This window comes from Cebus imitator, unplaced genomic scaffold (assembly GCF_001604975.1).
Source record: "Cebus imitator isolate Cc_AM_T3 unplaced genomic scaffold, Cebus_imitator-1.0 Scaffold13, whole genome shotgun sequence".
NCBI classification, from domain to species: domain Eukaryota; kingdom Metazoa; phylum Chordata; class Mammalia; order Primates; family Cebidae; genus Cebus; species Cebus imitator.
In genome coordinates, this window is record NW_016107328.1 from 7,772,519 (window position 1) to 7,794,636 (window position 22,118).

The following is a 22,118-nucleotide window of genomic DNA, read 5'->3' on the forward strand; positions in this document are numbered from 1 at the left end:
GGGGCCAGGCCTCTGTGTCCTAGGCCAGGCCAGGGAGGGCTGAGGGGCCTCGGGCTGCAAGAGTGGATCAGGGGTCAGAGGTCAGGGCTGCAGATGTGTGGGTCGAGGGTTGGGCTGCAAGTGTGGTTCAGAGGTTGAAGATCTAATGGTTTTATAAAGGCTGTCCTCCTTTTGCTCAGCACTCCTCCTTGCTGCTGTCATGTGAAGAAGGATGTGTTTGCTTCCCCTTCCACCATGATTATAAGTTTCCTGAGGCCTCCCCAACCCTGAAGAACTGTGAGTCAATTAAATCTCTTTCCTCTATAAATCACCCAGTCTCAGGTATGGCTTTATTAGCAGTGTGAGAATAGACTAATACAATAATATTAACATGTCATAATATTCTATGCTGTATAATATGATTTACCTATTTATAAGAAAGAAGTACTATAAATTTACCATTAATACTAATATAAAGAGGAAAGAAGTAAATTAGTATAAGTTTAGAGAAAATAAATAACCTATGTAGATAAATTAAGCAAAAAATAAAGAGCAGCTATATTAAATGAGTGCATTTATTTAAAAAGATATAGGTAGATTTATGCACATTTATACATTGCTATTTTCTAGAAAGCTGAACATGTGACTTCTATTTGTATATACTTCAAAGGAGTGGAACTTAGACATTAGGGTAGGTAAGGAGGGATCCAATTTTACCATATATGTGTCTGTGTAGTTTTAGAAATGAGGGCTTATTATTGTCCAATAAAAGAAAATGTATATTTACAAATTAGATGTATTTTAAATAAATAGATTTTATTTCATTAACAGATTTTTTATCTGATCACCGTAACAACTAATAATACAGAAAAATGTGCCACAGCTCATTAAGATGCCTTTGGAAATGTGAAGGAATGGAGGCGAGGTTTACTGAACACTCACAAGCTAGGCTGCATGATGCTGCTCTCCTCACCCACAGAAGTAAATACCATGACCCATGACTTGCATCTTATACATGAGGCCACTGAAATACTGAACACTTAAGAATATGGGCCCATGGACCCATAGCTGGAAATTTAAAACTGAGCTTGAATCCTAGGTCTATCTCATCCTGAAATGACTCTTTCCACTTCTCTGCCAGTGATAATTCCAGAAGCACTTTGAAAATCACTTTTTTCTACTCTTGGCAACACCACGTAAAGAAACAAGCTGTTGGTGAGGCTCTCCAGTGGCAAAGAATCAGTGAAACATAGATGCACTTAAAAGGTATCATTATTACTAACAATAAAAAGTTTTAACTGTTCTAGGAGGCAGTGAGGTGCTTGAAAGTCATCAGTATTATTCATTTTAGGGAAAGATTCATTCCCCTGTGTTTCTGGGCAGGGAGCCCATATGAAAAAGATCATAAGTGCTGTGGCTACTCTGAGGTCACTGTGAAAAAAGTAACAGACCTTGATGATAAAGGAGCTAGTCAGTCATCAATTCCATCCCCTTTGCCAACAAGAGACAATATTTAAAGAGCAGTAATCATGTGTATTTAACTCAGGCTCGATTCTTCTTTGGAAGTAGGCCTCCAAACACTCTGACTACTAACATTATGTGAATTCTTACAGTTTTAAATGAATTTTAAACAAATGGAAGCCCCATAACTATTGTTTTATAATTTAGAAAAATGATTATCTACAAAGTAGAACCTATCCTTTTGCACATCACTCTAAGGGAGCTGAATGAGAATATGGGGGGTAGAATTAGATGGAAATGGTAAGAATTCTGGTTCTTCCACCTACAGTCTATGCCTAAGAAAAACCACAGATAGCTGATTTGAGTCCCAAGATTGCTAAGACTGTTGCCTGGAACTTAGGTCAAAGTTACTTTCACCACTAAAGAAGCAAACAAGGCTGGGCGCGGTGGCTCACGCCTGTAATCCCAGCACTTTGGGAAGCCGAGGCAGGTGGATCACGAGGTCAAGAGATCGAGACCATTCTGGCCAACATGGTGAAACCCCGTCTCTACTAAAATACAAAAATTAGCTGGGTATTTGGCACAAGCCTGTAGTCCCAGCTCCTCAGGAGGCTGAGGTGGAAGAATCGCTTGAACCCAGAAGGCGGAGGTTGCAGTGAGCCCAGACTGCATCACTGTGCTCTAGCCTGGCGACAGAGCAAGACTCCGTCTCAAAAAAACAAAACAAAACAAACAAACAAAAGAGCAAACAATCCTTGTGAAGGGCATGCAAGGCAAAGATACAGATGAACAGACATAATTTCTTGTGCTTCCTAGTTATCCATGGAAATGGGCCTGAGGTTGAGAGGTCGTGTGGCAGGAAGTGAGAAAGTTTTAACGTCTTAAAGTACAAAGAAAGGCAGGGTGGGGGTTGCTGGTGTTTTTAATGTTGAGTTGGAGGAAGGGCAGACCACCCTTCCAGCTTGACTACCAACAAATAAGGTAAACCCTGTGGATCCAGAATTCACACACTTCTAATTTCTAATTTTCTTTCTGCATCTCAGGGACTACAGCAGGCCTGGCTCTAACAACATCTAGGGCAAGTTACTTAACCTCTCTGAAACTTAGTCCTTAATATGTAAAGACGAATAGTCACACTACTTCTATTGGCTTTGTATGTAGTAAAGTTAAATGAAATCACCTATATAAAGCAATCTAGGATCAAGTAAATGCTAAAAATATCACTTTTATTTCCACTCTGACTTTATTGTCACCATCCACACATATGCTTATTCATACATCCTTATCTTTCAAAACTCCTAGATGCATATGAACAACCATGCCTCCAAGATTATTTTATTGGAGAAATGAAAATTCATTCAACCCTGAATACCTGTCACAAGGCTCCCACCCAGACCTGTAAGAGCCCCTGCCTCAATTTTGTGCAACACCTCAAGGCTCTTACATTTATATAGTGCTTTCTCACCTGCAAGCAACATTCACATATGGGATCCTTTTTTGATCTTAGGTCAGAAGCAAAACACTATTATTACACTCATTTTATAAAGTCCAAAACTAAGACACCAAGAAGCAGAAACAAACTGGCCTCTGTCGTCAGGTGCCTCTGAAGGATTCAGCTCAGCTCTTCATATAGTTCATCTAACCTTTTAATCACTGAATTTGAAATCCAGACAACCATTCGGGATGAATTATATTATGTTGGGCTTTCTTCTTATTGATATGGCAACAGATGGTTTTATCACTTACACTTTACAATAAAATAATTTATCAACATTTGCACAATTAACAGCAAACTTAAGAAATATGAGAAAGGATTAAAATTGTATTCTAAATTTTACACATGAAAAGACTTTGTCCCAGAGAGATTGCATATCCCAGGTATTAACTGATAAGTTAAGATCAGATTTGACAATCCAGCACTCTTTCCATGGGACTGCACTTCCCTGGGGAATTGGTTGTGCATTTCCAGAAACAGGTGCTCACTCCCTCAAAAGGTTTGCCTGGTTCTCACAATTTTTCTTATTGTAAGACAAAATCTGCCCCCATGCCAATGAAAACTTTAGACCATTAATTAACTTTGAACTTCTTTGCAATTCTCTAGAGACAGAATCATTTTGTCTGAAAGTATTCTGTTATCAGTGTGATGCAATGGCATACATGCCAATGAGGATTATTTGGGGATGTTGCCTGTTAAAGCTGGTACCTGCCTTGCTGTCATCTAGGGATATTATACGTACTAAATGACTGGATTTAGAACTGAAACAAAGGATTTACAACTTTCAATCCAGGACATATTCTGTATACAAACAGTTGGTTAACTCCTTCTCAAAGAATCATGAGGTTCATATGCATTCATTAATTCCAGCAAAAAATTTATTGTCCAAAATGGGACATTTTTAAGAATAAAAAGAGTGATAATTAGAACAATAGATGTGTGCAATTACCAGGACTAGTAATTTACCAGGACTGGTAAATGAGGTATATAATCAATTAGCAGTGTCTCTATCCTTGCAGGGTGTTCTAGAAGGTGGGGAAAGGCAAGCAATAAATAAGTAAAAAAAAAAACAAGTTGAGGGGTGAGTCTTAGGATATAGTAGGGTGATGTGATGGGCAGTGGCTGGAGGAGGAAAAGCTGCTTTGGAAGGAGTAATTTATTCATGGAAAGGCTTCCTCCACTGAAGAAATAATATTTGAGCGGAGAGCTAAAGATTAAGAAAGACATAGTCAGTTGGAGAAAGCAACAAATGCAAAAGCCTTTGGGTGAGATAAAGGGTTTGCTACAGTGAGGATACAGAGAGGACACCATTATAGAAGATGGGAAAGGGGAAGCAAACAACAGTCAAAATAAGAAGGGAGGTAGAGACAACAGGAACAAATTCTCTGGAGGTGTGGTGGAAGTTTCACAATATTTGACTTAATGATCAATTATATATGCAACTTTTTAAAACCTATAATAACATGCACACTCACACGTTACTTAAATTTTAAAATCTCAGAGACTCTCTGGTGTGTTATCTTGGGCTAAAGTAACCAGTTTTTGAGCAGAACTTAGAATAAACCTTCTCTCCCTATCTCTGTGCAGATGGTTAAAATTGATAGAAATACATTGTTATTTGGAAAGTTTCTCAGTTGGCATTCTTTCTTCTTGGAATTCAGGCTTATACACATCTGCTTGCATGAAATTGCACAAATAAGTGTTTATACCACTAATACACACATATACTGCATTCAATTAAATGCCAGGAAAGGCTGAATGTGCCCAGTGCATATTTTCATCACAGTGCGGTGTAGGTGGTCCAATAAAAACTATATACATTACATGGAACACCAGAATATCATCTTTTTATTTTAGTCCTTGTAGATTTTGAATCTTCTAGCTGATGTATTTATAAAAAGAAATATGGCCCATAGCTAGATATTGTTACTGGTTCAACTTTGAATAAAAATGATCCAACACTCTTTGAAGCTCTTAGTCAATTTAACAGAAGAATGCATAGCGATTGTAAGGCAAGTCCTTACCTAACTGTAACTTTTACATTTATGCTCCCATGTGAGTAGACACTTACTCGATACTTCTAATTCAAAACAAGAAAAAAACACCCAAAAGCAAATTGAGAGCTGACTAATATGAAATAATCATTATCTCAGATCTGCAGCTTCACATATTTATTTCACCAAAACAGCCTCAAGAATCTTTTTATTTATTTATAGTAAAATAAGTATAATAAATTAGAACTTCCAAAATAGGGTCATGCCAATGGCTTTAATAGGTATAATCAATGGGTTTCCACATCAGATTTTGTCTGAGTAAGAGTTAATTGCTAAAGGTATTTAAATATAAGAAAGACGCACCTCCTTTTCCCCCACCATTTACTTGGATCTTGTGGGAAAACTTCATCTTGTTCAGCCTCAGTTGGCTCATTACCAAATGGGTTCAGTAATCCCATTCAGATAATCATTTACTATCTTAAGGACAAGGAATTGCACCAAATAAATGTTGACACTACTATTTGAAAGTTGACAATGCTACATTCACATGGTGCTGAAAACGGGACCCTCTAGGACGTAGGATGTGGTAGTCGACTTCCAGTGATTAGAACTATGTCATCGTGTGAGGCCCACATAAATAAAACACATGCAAGCCAGAGAGTCCTTCCAGAAAAATGTGGCTGTCAACATCAAGAGACAAGTAAGTGCTGTGCTTCTGAGCTTCATTGAAAGAGTCATATTCAATCCACCCCTTCCTTCAAAACTTACTTTATTACTGTGGCTTCAAGTTCCACAGAAGAAAAACCACAAAGTATGTGCAAACTAGATGAACAGTCTGTGCTGATGAGAGAAAAAAACAGAAGACCATTGAGGTGCAGGGCAAGTCAGACAAAACATCTTCTGTGCATCTCCTGGAACCGTCAGTAAGAACTAGGTGCTCGAATCCAGACGTTTGATTGGCAGCCTTCAGCTACGTAGGAGGGTGGCAGGGCTCCTCCAGGACTGGAGATGAAGCAGGGACCTGGTTTGGATTTAGGAGTCCATAAGGAACAAGGAAATTTTGTAGCATAGTTTCTGGAGCCCAGGAGAAGCATGCAGGGAAAGGGAAGAGATTTATTTCCTTCTCTTACATTTGACCTGCATGGCGAACAGAAAGGTGACTGCCTATTTGCCAGGAAAATATTAATAATTCATCAAACTGGTGGGGTTTTTTTTAGAACCCAACATTGATTGAAATTTCAGACAAGCCATTTAACCCCCTGTGCCTCAGTTTCTCCCATTTGTAATAAGAGATATAAAAATGTCAATAATTTAATATCTGAGATATATATGTACACATATACTGCATTCAATTGAATGCCAGGAAAGGCTGAATGTGCTCAACTAATGAGCACATTCATACTGGGACCTTCTAGGACTTAGGGTGTAAAGTAAGCACATTCAACGTATTTGAAAAATAGATCCTTGGAACTCAAGATTAATAAGTCCATGATTTTTGAGAATTCCTGAAATTTTGACTACCACTGTCATGCAATTTCTTTCACAAAATGCAGTGAAGTATAATGAAAAATTGAAATCCATGATGTGTACATACATGGCAAGTATTACAACATATCCAAAGTTGAGACATAAACTTCTGGGAGAAGCCCAGATTTATGATATATACAAGTGAGTGGTTCTTAGATTTTCAAATTCTGTAAATGAGTAAAATGTTTTGTTTGCTTTTTAACTAAGAGACTTTTATAAGTTTTCCAAGATTTTGTTTTAGCTAAATAAATCATTAAAAAAACACACACACAAACTCTGTCTGCATCATTTCATGAAGGAAGAGCTTCTTAATTTAAAAAAGTCGTTGAAAAGACAATCTCACAAAAGGCAGTTCAATCCAAGGAAGAACAACAGTTGGTAGAACAAACACAAATACTTGAAGATGTAGAAAAATCCCAACATGCATTGACAGATGATAATATTAAGGAGCACATAATTTTTTAGACTTATTTGAAAATTGGGCATCTCTGTAAGCACTACCACATGAAGTAGAATTAGAATATGCAACTTGATCTGACGTGCCATTGTTGCAAATCTATTTTCATGTGATAGGAATGAGAACAATGCCCTGGATGCTATTTGTTCAATTAAGTTACAAATTTATCTGAGACTTCAGCTCAGCTTCAGATCCATGATATGCATCTTGGTCATGAACGACACTGTTTTACAGACCAGCATTTGAAACCACTGTGATCTCAGTGATGCTCCCAGATCTCAAGCCCCATGATTCAAGCCTGAGCCACTACAAAATTAGAAAATAAGCCCTTAGGAGATGTTATTACTAATCCAGTGTTTCACAATGAGATGGTAAACCCATAAAGAGGTTAAATAAGTCATTCAAATTCACACCATCCTAACTGGTATTAAGCAGTATCTGATTCAAAACCAGTGTTGCCTGGATTCCTAACTAACGTAATCAACACTATATAATACTAGTTAACATTTTTGATCGTTTATTATGTACAAGGTATTATGTGAAATATTTTACATTCATTATGTTAGCAGATCCTCCCAACAACCCACAAAACAGCTTCCATCATTATTCCCATTTTATAAGAGAACATAAAGAGGCCCAGTGATTAAACCACTTGCCTAAGACCCAACAGCAACGCAAAAAGGCAGCCCAATTCCAGCCCTGCCCTCTTAAACCCTGATATATGCCCCTGTATCTCAGGTATTTAATTTCAATAATAACAAGAACTTTAATTTCTGGGAAGGCAGTAGCAATATGCATTGCTTCTACTAAGATGACTGGAAAAAATAAAAATAATAAATTACAAAAAGGTCATAATTAAAAAGAAAACTGGCAAGCGGTAGAGACGAAGAGGACCAAATGACCTAGAACTATAGAAAAGTCCTTCTAAGGTGAACTGAAATTCTATCACTTTCTTCTCTGAGCACATTTGCCAATTCTGGATAAAAGCTAAAGCTTGGGCTTGGGGGTTGGGGCCACTAGTCTCCAGTGAGGGGTGTGGGTATTATTGGCCATGTCAGTGGCAACTGTGGTCATGTGGGCCATCGCATAGTTCGTTTTTATGATGCTGTGAAATGTGCAATTGGAGAGTGGAAGTTGCCCCAAGCAAAAGACCAGGCACACTGTGACCTTCAGGGTTTATCTCTTTTACTTGGATCAATAGTACTTGGCTTAGAAGTCTTTGTGGTTGTGGCGATAACCAATAAGGGCTCGTATTTGACTTTTCAAAAGGATAAGTCTTCTGTGAGCCTAACTCTTGGCACAGTTTGATTAGCATGTGCACAAATATCACACTTTCCATCCTCGGCCAAGGCGCTGATTAACAATCTTGACCATAACTGTTTATGGTTTTGTTCAAACTGTTTTGTTTTTTTTGTGAACTTTACTCCTTGTAAAAGGTTCTTAATCATGCCTAGAGATTTGCTATCTCCCTTCAATTTGAGGGTAATTTAGGGCAGAGGCACCGTCAAGGCCAATCTTTAGCAAGATTATGAGGAAGACCGTTTCTCACTGGCCATAAATTGGAGGGAAGCAGTTTATCCTGTTGGAGATATCCCCTTCCCCTCCACGCCTCCCCAGATGATTACAAATCTCCCTATATCTGACCTTACATTCACCTAAACCAACACTCTATTCCTTTAATTCTTATTTATATTTAGGTGTTTGTGACTAAAGACAATCGAGAATGTATCCTCTTAAAAATAGTTGATTCCTAGTAAGTGGAAAATGCAAACTAAAAAATGAAGCTTACATAAAGCAGGTTTCAATAAAGCATGTCCTTGAAGCTAACAGCAAAGTCAAACAACCGGGAAGTGCTGGCATGATTCAAGTCACAAAGCTAAGTCTTTGCACACCTGAAGGATGTCCCAAGGCAGATGTCTGCCTCTTATTTTCAGTGTTCTGTCACTTTTCCAGTCTGTACTCTCTTCCTTGGGTTTTTCGTTCTGCCATTCATCTATTTGTTTAACTGATTATGTTGTGTACCTACCTGTGCCAAGCACTATGCTCGGGCCTGGGCGAATCACTGAACAAGAGCATCTCAGCCCTCAAGCTCACACCCAGAGGGAAGAGAAATGTAACTAAATAGTCCATCGCAATACGTGACATTCACAGAGGGCAAAGAGAATATTGAGAAAGTACCTTACCTTCACAGAGTGTTTGAGGAAGGTTTCAAGGAAAAGATTACATCTGAAAGAGAAATAAAGGAGGGTGATTTAGCCAGAAGGAAATAGGTGTGGGTATCAGGACATATCAGGCCCTAAGGACTTCGTGGGTAAAAAAAGAACAAAGCAAAATATTAGCATTATTTTTTGAGAAAAGTATAGGCCATTTAGAGTAGCTTGAGAGAGAATGGCAAAAATGAATATGAGGTGGTGGCAGAGGTGCTATGCTGTCATTGTCCTCATCCTCTTCATCCTCCTCATTCTCTTCACATCATCCTCAAAGAAACTAACAATTGGAAGTTTACTGTGCACCAACCACTATTCTAAACAGTTTTCAAGTTTCAAGTCACTTATTACAAATCTCTAGGCACAATTAAGAACCTTTGAAAGGAGCCGATTCCACTTATTGTGTAATATGTTTTATGCCCTGAAAGATGCTTAAAGTTCGTCCTCTAAAAATAAAATTAATCACACCCATTAGGATGGCTACTATAAAAAAAATTTAGAAAATACCAAGTGTTGGCAAGGGTGTGGAAAAACTGGATCTTGTGCACTGTTGGGAATGTAAAATGGCACAGCCACTATGGAAAACAATATGGCAGTTTCTAAAAAAATAAAAATAATTACCAAATGATCCAGCAATTGGTTCTGAGTATATACCAAAAATATTTTAAACACACCTGTGTTCATAGAAGCATTATTCCCAACAGCCTAAAGGTGAAAGCAACCCAAGTCTCTGCCAATGGAGAAATGGATAACCAAAATGTGCTATACGTACAATGGAATATTATTTTGTGTTAAAAAGGAAGTAAATTCTGACATATGCTACAACATGGATGAACCTAGAAGACGTTACTACATGAAATAAGCCAGACACAAAACGACAGATACTGTATGATTTCAGTTATATGAAATGCCTAGAGTAGTCAAATTCCTAGAGACAGAAAGTAGAATGTTGGTTGTCAGGAGTTGAGGGGAAGAAGAAATGGGGTGTTTTTATTTAAATTGGGCACACAATTTTTATTTTATAAGATGAAAGAAAAATATGGAGCTGAATGGTGATGACTTACACAATATTATGAATGCATTGACTATCACTAAATAGTACACTTAAAAAAGGTTACAAGGGCCAATTTTGATACATGTATTTTACTTCGATAAAAAAGTAGAAAAAAAGAATAAAAGAAGAATCATGGAATAAAAAAGCCAGGTTTTTATTGTAATGAATCACACTGGTATCTACAGGAATAATTAATTTGAAGAGGGAGAACCTGAAAACTGGGAGACAAATCGTTTATGCAAGAGTAAGAATTCCATAGTTGAGGTGTATGTGGACAGAGAGGAAGGAAGATATTCAAGAAATATTTATGAAGTAAAATTTTGGATCTGATTATTGGATTTGGGAAGGTAATGGGAAGAAGATAAGAACAACTGGATGGACTATCAGGCTAAAAGCTTGGCAGTCCAGGTTAGTGGTGTTAATGCGAATCGAAAAAGAGAATACCAGAGGGTAGGTTGCTGTGTTCCGGTTTAGATGACTTAAGTTTGAGTGACTGAAGGACATCTAGATGAAGATGTACCACAGGTCATGCAATCTAGAACTTGACAAGAAAGTGACCCACCTACAGGCCATTATGGATGCTATAAGCCCGGTGAAATATTGTGAAACACCAGTAATAAAAGAGTGAACAAGATAATGTGAGACCAAGAAGGAGAAGGTCTATGACACACATGGAGAACAGAATCAAAAATCACAGTGATTAAAATGCAGAAAAAAGAAAGGTCTGGTGGGCGAAGGACGAAAAAATACCTGTTTGGTTTGCCAAAAAAAAAAAAAAAAAAAAAAAAAAAAAAGGAAAATAAAAAAAAAAAAAAAAAAAAGAAAGAAAATCATTAGGCATTTTATAGAGAGCAGCACCAAGAATAAATGGAGTGGACAAATGTCAGACTGAAATCGGTAGATCATGAAATAGAGGTCAAGTGGAGACTGAATGGGATGCAGGTAACAGACTGGAAAGTGAGCAAGAGCACAGTGTCAAGTGTTCTATTTTTATGGTGGTTGAACCTTGAGAAAGGAAAAAGGTACAGTAGAAGGAAGCAACTGGAAGAACTGGAAGAAAAAGTTGGAAATCTAAGAAAGGGAATCATCTAAAAAGCAGCTTCCCAGAGCTGAAGGTAGGAGGGTTAGGGTCAAGGCACACATGGAAGAATCAGTCATGAATGTGAGGAGGGATATCTTGCATTCTAAGACTGGGAAAAAAGGAAGAAAGAAAAGAAGCCAATGGGAATAGATATATAGATCTTCAAGGAAGAGCACCAAAATTTTTTATTTCTGCTGGTCTTCATGGTAAGGTGGTCTGCTGAGAAGATTTTGATAAAATGGCTGCAGAGAGTGGTAAAGGTTTGATGGAGTCATGAAGGATGAGAAACAGCCAGCAGAAGACTGATGGGAAGTGAGAAGGCTCAGCAGGGCTTGGGTTGGTGCTGAGTTTCCCAGGTTTAGAAGCTGAGGCAATGCATTACAAATCAGTTCCAAGGCTGATACCTTGCTGGGTGGGAAGGCAGAAGAGTAGAATGTTTTCAGCTCCTCTTCTTTCCATCCGTATTTTCCCAAGGTGTCCATTGCTTTGATTTAGCTGAGTACTTTAATAAGATAAAAGACAGATATAACTCAATCACATGGGGTACTGGGAACATAGTATGTGATTATGAAACTGCCTGACAATCTTAGGATTCAAAGGCTGGTTCCATATATTATTGACACCTGATCCTGGGGCAAGTTTTATAATCACTTTGAGCATTGTTTCATCATTTGTGAAAGAATTATAAGCATTAAATAAGCTTATATCCATATAATTCCTGGTTCATCATAGGCATCAGAAAATTTCAGTTTCTCTTCCCTTTATTAACACCTCACAAAGAATATCTTTCATAAAACTGAACCTAGAGGAATCCAAATCTTAGAAATTTCTTTCTTATTGTTGAATTTCCATTGCAGCAGATCAATTCACTTGCAAAATAAAGACCTATCCTGGGCCAACTTGATTAAGCCCTGGAGAATTGGGGTAATTCTTTCAAAAAGTAATCCTCACCCCAAACTTCCATTTCTTTTTTTAAAGGCTTACTTCAGTGTGAATGAGTGTCTGCATGACTTAATACCACCATACAATACCATTAGATCCACTCTTCATTTTCCAAGGAGGCACAAACTGAATTAAGTTTGTGTAATAACGTCACCAATCCAAACCTCTGGCTTAAACGAGGGGCTTGAAATTCTTAGAGATTATTTAACTCATATTTTTAATAAACCAGAGCTTCGAATATTGAAGCGTAGGTAAGCCACTCTAAAGCAAGGCTTAAAAAAATTAAGTCCTACTGATAATTACATGATAAAAATCTTCCGTACTTACCTTCAGCATCCATCATTTTCCACTGTCAGCCATTGGTAGTGTGAAGGAGGACAATACTAATATTTTCATGGATAAATCAAACTGTTTCTTTTTGATTTGTGCCAGTGAAAGTATCCCAAGTTTTTTTCTTTTCTGTTGTTTATACTGAGGCAGACCATATTGTGGATTCCCCTCAGCTGTGTGATAAATCCCCATGTGAGTCACATCTATTTCTGCAAATGCTCCGAGTGTTGTGTTAACCAAGGGAAAGAATGAAATCTGTTGGGTATCTTCTTTCTCCTGCCCTTCTGGTCACTGCTACCTGCTACAGTCATTGAATAGTCTGTTCTCCTTTGCTTTTTAGTGCCTAGTTTGAGTTCCTGATATCACTAGGTGCTCAGAAAAAAAACAAAAAACAAACAAACAAAAAAACTTTTATTGAATTGAAACCCTGATCTGCTTCAGCAGGGAGGAAGGAAAAAACAGAAGAAGTTTTCACTGTTGCAGAGGGACAGTTGCATAGGGACAATACTTCCTATTGTTAAGAGGAAGTAAACAGTGTTCATCAGGGTGCCAAGAACCAAGGAAGAATTAAGTGAGATAATTGAAAAGATATAAAACAATATATATGAAGGGGTCATATACATTGGTCATCATTGATGCTATAAGGTCAGTGAAATATTGTGAAACACCAATAATAAAAGAATGAACAAGGGAATTGGAGACCAAGAAGGAGAAGGCCTGTGACATACATGGAGAACAGAATAAAAAATGACAGGATTGAAATGCAGAAAAAAAAAGGTCTGGTGGGCTAAGGATGAAAAGATACCTGTTTGATTTGACAAAATAAATAAAGTATCCATTTCCATACAAATAGTGACAGTCTTTGTAAAAGTGGAGTTATACATAGGATGCAGTGTTGCTAGGTAGCTTAACAAAAGCACTTAGAACATAGTGGGTTCTATGCTGAACACTGAGGATGGATCAGTGTGTCAAACACAGTCCCAGCTGTTTGGTGGACTATAATCTAGGGTTGGCCTTAAGCCATCTTTCCATTGCTCTCTGGTCCTCGACTTTACTATGACCTCTACGAGGAGAGGTGGGGACCGTGCCCATCCTAGAGCTGGAGGGTTGGCACAATGAAGAGGTCTGTGTCTTTTGCTTTTGTCCCGTTTGTAAACCCTTATGATCGTTGGTCTGTCCCAGGGTTGTACCTGGTGGATTTACTGTCATTCATGCAGAAACAACTCAGAGCATTTTTTCCAACCTGTTGCAGTGAAGTAGGGCAACAAATGGTGGCAACCAGGAAGAGAGGCCAGGAAGAGGAGACAGGGCATATGAAGCAGAGTTGCGGAGAGGGGAGCTGTGGTGCTAATTAGAGCAGACAAACCTTGTGCGTGGTAACTAGAAGACCCTTGAAGGCTTGTCTCATCCAACACCTCCATTGATGAGATTGATAAACGAAGTTCAGAGACAGGAAGTAACACACCCAGAGCCACACATCCCACTCGCCAAATGGTCGATTTCTTTTTACTTGACCATTAAACAGTGATACTTCTTTTGATAGGTCTCACTGCAAGCGGAGCTCTAACCATCTAGTATAACACAGTGGTTAAAAACAAGGGTGTTAGCACGAGACTGAGTTCAAATCCCAGTTCTGCCTCTTAGTACCTGAGTGATCTTAGGGAATCACTTAACTATCTGCATCTCAGTTTCTTCATCTCAGAAAAGAGATTATCTCTGTGCTTTTAGAACTGAATGTGTTAAAACATAAAACCATAGAACAGTGCCTAGAAAGCAGTATGTGCTATGTAAGAGTTTGCTATCTACATATATGTATGTGTGTGTAATTGTTGTCAAGTCATCCCTCAAATATTAGTCAAAGTGAACAAGCAAATTTAATAAACAATGTATTTCCTCCTCATTTATTACTTGACTGTTCTCTTTTATCTGTTCTAAATGTTCAGTGTGTCAAAGCAGTGTGTTTATTAAATACTCTTCAGGAAGTGGGCTGGGTTTATATATACAAACCTATTCAACAAATAGATTTTTATCAAGGTTGGAGGAATGCCATCCCCCAGAACATGCCTGCATTAACACCTACTTAGGACTATACTAACGACTTTAAAAAGTTTCCCCCCAAAGAAGTGCTGACTCAAGACAGGGAATGCCAATGAAGTTAGGATGAAAGCTGGGCTTCCGAGCTCTCTGGAAAATGATTCATGTTCTTACTGTAGTCACATTTTTGCCTCTTGTAGGACACGTTGTTTCACTTCAGCTTCCTTGAAAGATGGAGAGAGTCAACAGAAAGCTCTAAGCCAAGAAAAGTATCTCTTTTCATTTTCAGCCATTCAAGTGGAGGGCAACATATTCTCTTCTGTTTCTCCTGCTAGAGGCACAAAATGACCCCCACTGCTGCTTGAGGAGAAAGAAGGAATAAAAGGAAGGATGGCCCCAGGCCCAGCATAGGCACACCCTGCTCCTATCCCTCAGGTGTCCCTGCCAGCTGCCTTCTCTTGCACTCCCAGGGTGACACTTGGCTGGGCAGTTCAGTAACCGTGATAATGGAGAGAGTGTTCCTGATTGAGAAAGGTCAAGTGGTAATAATAAGATCTGACAGTGTATTGACTACCGACTCTGCCAGGCAGTGTTCTCTGCCATTCACGTACATAAACTCATGTCACCTTTATAACAACCCTCTGGGGGGCTACTATAAGTATTCCTATTTTGCAGAAGAAACTGAGAGCCAGAATATTAAGAAAACAAGTTCAAAGCCACACTGCTAGGAAAAGATAGAGCTAGAATTCAAACCCAGGCCAATGGACTCCAAGGTCCATCTTATAAATTAGTTGATCCTCAGAGTGTGGCGTGAGGACTGGTGCTGCAGCCATGATTTGTTAGCACTTGTGATGGGATAATATAGAAGCTTAGAATAAGCACTAGAAACTTTTATAGCAATTTGCTATTAACCTGGCATCCAAGAAGATGACCACTAGACTCATCTCAGTATAGGTCCATTCTGGTGTGTGAAACCCACAAGGTGAGGTACATGTGGTGTAGGTCATATGTGAGTCATGCACAGTAGGACGACACTGTCCATGAGCAATTGGAAATTTAAAAATGAGTCCTTCAGTAGAGATGGTTTGATAAGCGCTTCTTTAAAACATCATGCTATACAGCCTGCAAAACTCAGCCCTTGCCATGAATGTGATCAATCAGTTAGACATAAATGCATATAGTGAAAGGAGCATTGAATCAGGAATCAGAAGATAAAAAGTGGGCGTGATCACTAAAGAGAAGATATGGCATGTTGGAAGTTGATAAGCGCCATGGAAAATCTTACAGAGAAGGGCAGGGAAAACAAATCAGGAGACAAGGAGGAGTGTGTAGTATGCAGCAGGGAGGTCGTTAGGACAGTGTGTGATCATTTCCCCTAGGCAGATAAGCCTCTTGGTAAATGTTTAATTTTGCTTTAGCTTCTCCTTGCCTCTCCCCATCATATGTCCTGGCTCTCCTGTTTTCCTCTCTGAATCAAAACATAATAGACAATTCATTCTTTACTGACCAGGAAAGTCCAGTCCATCCTAATATGTGCTCCAAAGTTAAATTATGGGTTTGGAACAGATGATCTCCAAGAACTCTTCCAGCTTTGAAACCCTATGACTTTGGCTAAAAGAACAATTATATATTACTTTCAAGGTACAAAACTTTTGTATCAGTGAGGCTCATTTGATGTGACTCATTCATTCATCCATTCGGTTGTTTAATATAAATTTAATGATCACCTCCTATGAATCAGGCACTGCCTTATGCACTGATGTTATGGAGATACATAAGGCACAGACTGTCTTCAAGAATTTCAGAGTTTGGCAAGACAGTCAGGCCTTTAAACAAAAATGACAACGCATCTTAAGTGCTACAATAGATGTCTGTATAGGTGAGCATGATGACAAGATTGAAAGGTTGTGACGTGTACTCCAGGTTTTGAAGAATGAAGAGGAGTTTACCTTCTTGAGTAGAGAGGAGAAAAACTAGTTCAGGCAGGGAAGTACATGTGGAAATATCACAGTGGGTGACATATTTAGGAAATAGACTAGTAGCTTAGTCTGATTGAAAGGTAGCATGTAAAAACGGATCCTGACTGGTGAGAAAGTTAACAGGGCCAGATATAAGAGACAAGGCTAAAAATATTTGTTTTTCGAGGTTGTGTTGTGAATATGTTTTTTTCCCCAGTATGTGATTAAAGACACACACACACACACACACACTCTCTCTCAGGTGTGCACAAAGTTGTCATTGTCCCTCTTTGTTCTCTAGGTTATTTATTACACGTTGTAGGTTCCCTAGATTATTAAATTGAAAACTCTATTAGTAGTCCACCATTAGCATCCCAGGGCTTAGTTGAGTGCTGGCAACATATAAGCACTCCTATTTGAGTGAATTAATACATGAACCAATAAATAAACGAATTAATCAATTATCACTAATATTTTTTGTCTCTGTTACTTCTATAATCCTTTATAATTTATTTATTTATTTATTTACAGTTTTGGATGGACTATTTGGCTACGTCTCCCTGACAAAGGAATATTTGTGGGTTGATCATACCTAAGAATATACTTACATATATTTTTAAAAATCAGTCTACAGATGTCAGAACATTCAGGAGTCATTGGTTGGGGGAGGGCAGAAGGAAATAAAGGAGAAAAAAACACAGAGAAAACCTTGACTTTCAAATTATTTTTGGTGATGGAGGGCCAGCTGTCTGTTTCTCATTATCTTTCCCCCACTTCCACATCTATGAATTAGAATTGACTACATTTTTCTAAGACATCACTTCTGCAGTGATCACATGTTTGCATTTTATCTCTGTCTCACTCACAAAAAAAGGGATGGGCTCTAGACTAAGGTATAGCAATCCGCTTCTTGGCATGAACTGCCTATGGTAGGTTTCCAAAAGTGTTCATTTCTCAAAAGCACTTTCTAGATGCTCCTCACCCCCAGAAATGATTTCATTTTCTTAGACGGCAATTTTTGTAGTCCTCTTTCTATGAAAAATTTTTAACATAAAGAAGGTAGAACAAGTACTCCAGTGAACCTTCATGTATCAGTCACTCAGCTTCAAAGATAATCAACATTTTTCTAGTATCACCTCCTGTCTATTAGCACCTCCCCTCAATTTTGTTTGCTTGGTTTTTTTTTCCTTACTGGATTGCTTTAAAGTGAATCCCAGATGTCATGTCATTTCATAGCTAAATGCTTGGCATGAATTTCTGAGTGATAATGTCATGCTTTCTTTGCATAGTTTCCCCAGCACCATGACAGTAATGCACCTAACAGAGTTAACAGCAGTCTCTTAATTTCGTCTCATACACAGTCCGTATTCAAACATTCCTGATTATCTTAAAGACATCTTTTTTTACAGCTGGTTTATACATATCAAAACTAAGCAAGATCTACCCATTGCATTTTTGTTGTTGTTTTAACATAGCAATTTTAGGCTGTTTATTGGAAATGTATACTTTTTTCCCCCTTATCTAAAAGCTAAGAGGCTGAAATATGCAAGGGAAGGAGAAATAAAAATTGCCAAAGCACAGCCTGCTGCAACAGCACCATTTTTTAAATAAAGATTTTCACTCAATGTCTGCTGGTGGCAATCCATAATATGCAAATGGAAAATGGAGTCAATATGTCTTAAGCAGAGGACTTCACATTCTTCCTTCTAGGAATACAAATCAAGGGAGACACAACACGCTCAGGTGAATACTCAAATGGGAATCACTATGATCATCCCTTTTACTCTAAGATTCATTTTTATTTTCCTTGATAATTATTATAAAAATAATGCCACCTTATATTTTTATATAGTGTTTTGGTGTTTACATGGCATTTCCACATCTATTCAATTTACTATAACATATAACCAATAGTTCACTCTTTATGAAAAATACTTTATCTCAAGGGATTCTTCAACCGAGTCAGTGAAGACAAGGCAGATATAATCTTCTCTTTTCTGCAGATGTGGGGAAAGGCTCAGGAATACGCAACAAGGCCTCACAGTAAGTTGGTGGAGTGGAACATTTGATCCTAGCTCAAGTGATATCAAGAACAAAAATCTTTGGATTAAATATGTCATGTCTTAATTTAATATAGAAGAGCTCAACACCAGCCTCCTGCAAAACACCCTCCAGCCAGCTGCCATACGGTGAAATGTTATTTATTTCCTTTAGGACATTCTCCAACTTTGATATCACCCTAGGTACCCATTACCGAAAGAAGCCTTGTCCCCATATACCCTTTCCAGGGTCAATGAACCAGGTGCCTTCCCCAATCCTAAATTACCACTGAAGGCACTGTAATGGCTTAATGTTTAAATGAGGGTTTTACCATAAAGGGTTTTACCAATTTATCCCACTAATCCAAGGGGATATTTGTACAAATTGGGTTAAAGCACTCATGATAGAGATATCTAATGCTTACTCATATTCAGCTTTTCTCCGTTTCTATGAACATGGAAGAGTTACACTTTCCCATTCCTCTTATAGTTGGGCAGGGTCATGTGACTATCCTTCTCAGTGACTCTGGAGAGTGTTAGATGTCCTTGCTATCATCCCAATTAAAGTCTAACATAAGACTTTAGACTGAAAGTCCAGCATCATGTTCTTCCTCTGCATCAGGAAGTATGAAGGTGGCTTTGTATTAAAATGGCAGCAGCAAAAATCAATGTACCCTGGGATCATGAAATATGAAGGACTGTAACTCCAGGGTCACCTTAGACCTGCAGTATATGACAGGTGAGTAGAAAATAAACTTTTAGTTAAATCCATTTTTGCTTTTCTTATCACTACAGTCTCATGTAGCCCATCTTCATTAGTACACGACTCATTCTTCAAGGCACTTCACTCGTTATTTGCTGAAAAATTGTCATTAAAAACTATACAATTTGGCCGAGTGTGGTGGCTCACACCTGTAATACCAGCACTTTGGGAGACTGAGGTGGGCAGATCACCTGAGGTTGGGAGTTAGAGACCAGCCCGACCAACATGGAGAAATCCCATCTGTACTGAAACTACAAAAATTAGCTGGGTGCGGTGACACATGCCTGTAGTCCCAGCTACTTGGGAGACTGAGGCAAGAGAATTGCTTAAACCCAGGAGGTGGAGGTTGCGGTGAGCTAAGATCACGCCACTCGCATTTCACTCCAGCCTGGGCAACAAGAGCAAAACTCTGTCTCAAAAACAAACAAACAAACAGCAACAACAAAAAACCCACCTCCAGTTCAACAATAACTGTGAGATGTAAGGTGGTCCCTAGAGTTGAGTGGTACACAGTGGCAAATCATAAGCAACAGTCCTATCAGCAATTTTACAAAGTTATGTCTTCAGAAAATATTCATTTATTTATCCATTTAACCATCATTAATTGAGCGTTTACTATGCACCAGGCTCAACTTGGGACTGAAGATACAGCTGAGTACAAGGTAGTTATGATCCTTGACCACAAGAACTCTAAACTCTATGCAGATAAGAGGATAATTAGAAATATAATTTAAATATGTGGTTTAAAGATCTTGCTTTGGAATAATATCACAAGAGAACTTAATCAGTTTATCCCAGAGATTGTAGAAATCTTCCACCAAAGAAGGACCTACTTGAGTTGACATTTAAAGTTTAGTAAAGAAAAGGTTGAACTCAAAAAGGATGGAGAATCCAGCCAGAGAGCACAGCATATGGGAAAGTTCAATTTAGTTTTTTCAGAGGGAGAAAAGAACCCCAGGACATCTGGAGTGTAGGAGGCAGGCTGAAGGCAAAACCCTGTGATGGTGGTAAAAGGTGAGTTTTGAAAGGAACGAAGGAATGAGCCTGTGCAGAGCAATGCAGATCAGTTAAAAATGTGGGTTTTACCATAATGACGATAGGAAACCATCGAAGTGCTTTAAGTTTCGTAATGATATAAAGTGTTAATTTGGCTGCAGTAGATAGTAAAGTGGAGACACCTGTCTATGGTAGCCTGTGAGAGTAGCTCAAACCAGGACAACCTAGTTCAACTTTGTTACTCCTTTCAGTAGCCAAGAGTGTGAAACTCCATCTCACAACAGAGGCAAATAAGTTACTCTAGTTAAACACTGTTTGAAAATGATGGAGCTGGAATTGAAACACAAATTAGCCTGGATTTAAAAGTAACCATTCCTGTTTTCTAGTTATGTGACCCTAAGGTCAAGACCCAGGGAATTTGGCCAACTGAATCAGATCAGATTCAGACCAGGCGACACCTTCAGCCTCATTTGCTCCATTCTGCCCTTGCTGTGCCACACTGGGATACAATTTTCCCAAACACACCAAGCAGTCTTCTTCATTGACTTCATGTTAGTGTCCTTCACCTTGAACACTTTCTTCCCACTTATCTGTACAATTGCTCCCTGAGGTCAGTGGGTCTCTCTGCTCATCTGTTGCCTCCTCAAAGAGGGTCTCCCTTAACTGAATTGTTTATTTTGTGTATCTAATTTATTGAAACACAAATTAACCTGGATTTCAAAGTAACTGTTTTCTAGTTATGTGACCCTAAGGTCAAGACCCAAGGAATTTGCCCAACTGAATCAGATCAGATTGAGGCCAGGCAACAACTTCAGCCTCATTTTCTCCCATTCTGCCCTTGCTGCGCCTACATAAAGGAGACATTTATTTTTGTCTAAATAAATATCTTATCTAAAATAATATCTGGCACGTATTAGCTACTCAACATATTTTTGTTAAATTGAAGAAGAAATATTCACATGTAGCTAGAACTGGAGTCCCAAGGAACTAGTCTCTGAAGACACAAGATTTCTGATGCAGGGGAAAAATGGGGAGTTAGATACCTACAGCCAAAATATAAATTAGAGCTTAATCACAGTCAAGGCAGAGGCCCAGTCACTGGGACTGAAGACAAAAGTAAGGATGAAACAAGAGAAAGTTGGTTCTGTATCCCTAAAAGGACCAATCTGGGGCTTCTTAAAACCCCTTGAATAGAGATAACGTTGGTGCTAAAGCCTGAGACTGAGCAGACCTTTCAGATGAAAGATAAGACTCTTCATTAGCTCTAAGGAGCCTGGCAGAAACAGGACACTTCCAGTCCATTACTAGACAGAATGTGAAATGTCAAAAACATTTTTAACTTTCTTCAAATGTGAAGATCTGTGACTCAATCTCGTAGTGTTTCCTTTATTTGGTAAATAAGATATAAACATTTTGCTGAGAGATCCCAGTAGAATAGTGTATAAAAATAACAGGAAGCACTCAGCTCCTTTAATTGTGCATCTTAATGTGGCATAAGGACATCTGTCACTCCAATGCACTTCCCTTAGTGCCCACCCCAGTTGTTTCAGGAAGTCCAGTCAATCTTATGGGAAATCAAGCAGTGGTAAGATTCTGTTTTTGCCCTAGTCTAGACTCCAATATTGATCACAGAACAGACAAATTGGAGGAACGAGGTAGAGAGACCTTCTTGTGTGTTAGACATAAGTGCAAATACTCAGTGGAGAGTGACCTTTAACAAATGCAAGTCTACTTTATAAAGCATAACATCTGTGACTCTTTTCAGAGTGTGTGCTAATGGTCAGCTAGCTGTCCCCTTCTC

General features: G+C 38.5%; 1 long non-coding RNA gene across 2 annotated transcripts; it reads right to left on the reverse strand.

Moving 5' to 3' along the window:
- Window positions 1-419: 419 nt before the first annotated feature.
- LOC119467352 lies at window positions 420-12,972 on the reverse strand. Of its 2 annotated transcripts, none has more exons than XR_005195900.1 (3): window positions 12,525-12,972; window positions 9,092-9,139; window positions 420-446 (listed from the first exon to the last, which is right to left on the reverse strand). It is a non-coding gene; the product is annotated as an uncharacterized LOC119467352 (long non-coding RNA). The 2 variants fall into 2 exon arrangements; XR_005195897.1 differs by lacking the exon at window positions 420-446 and adding an exon at window positions 3,030-3,147.
- Between the last annotated feature and the right edge of the window lie 9,146 nt (window positions 12,973-22,118).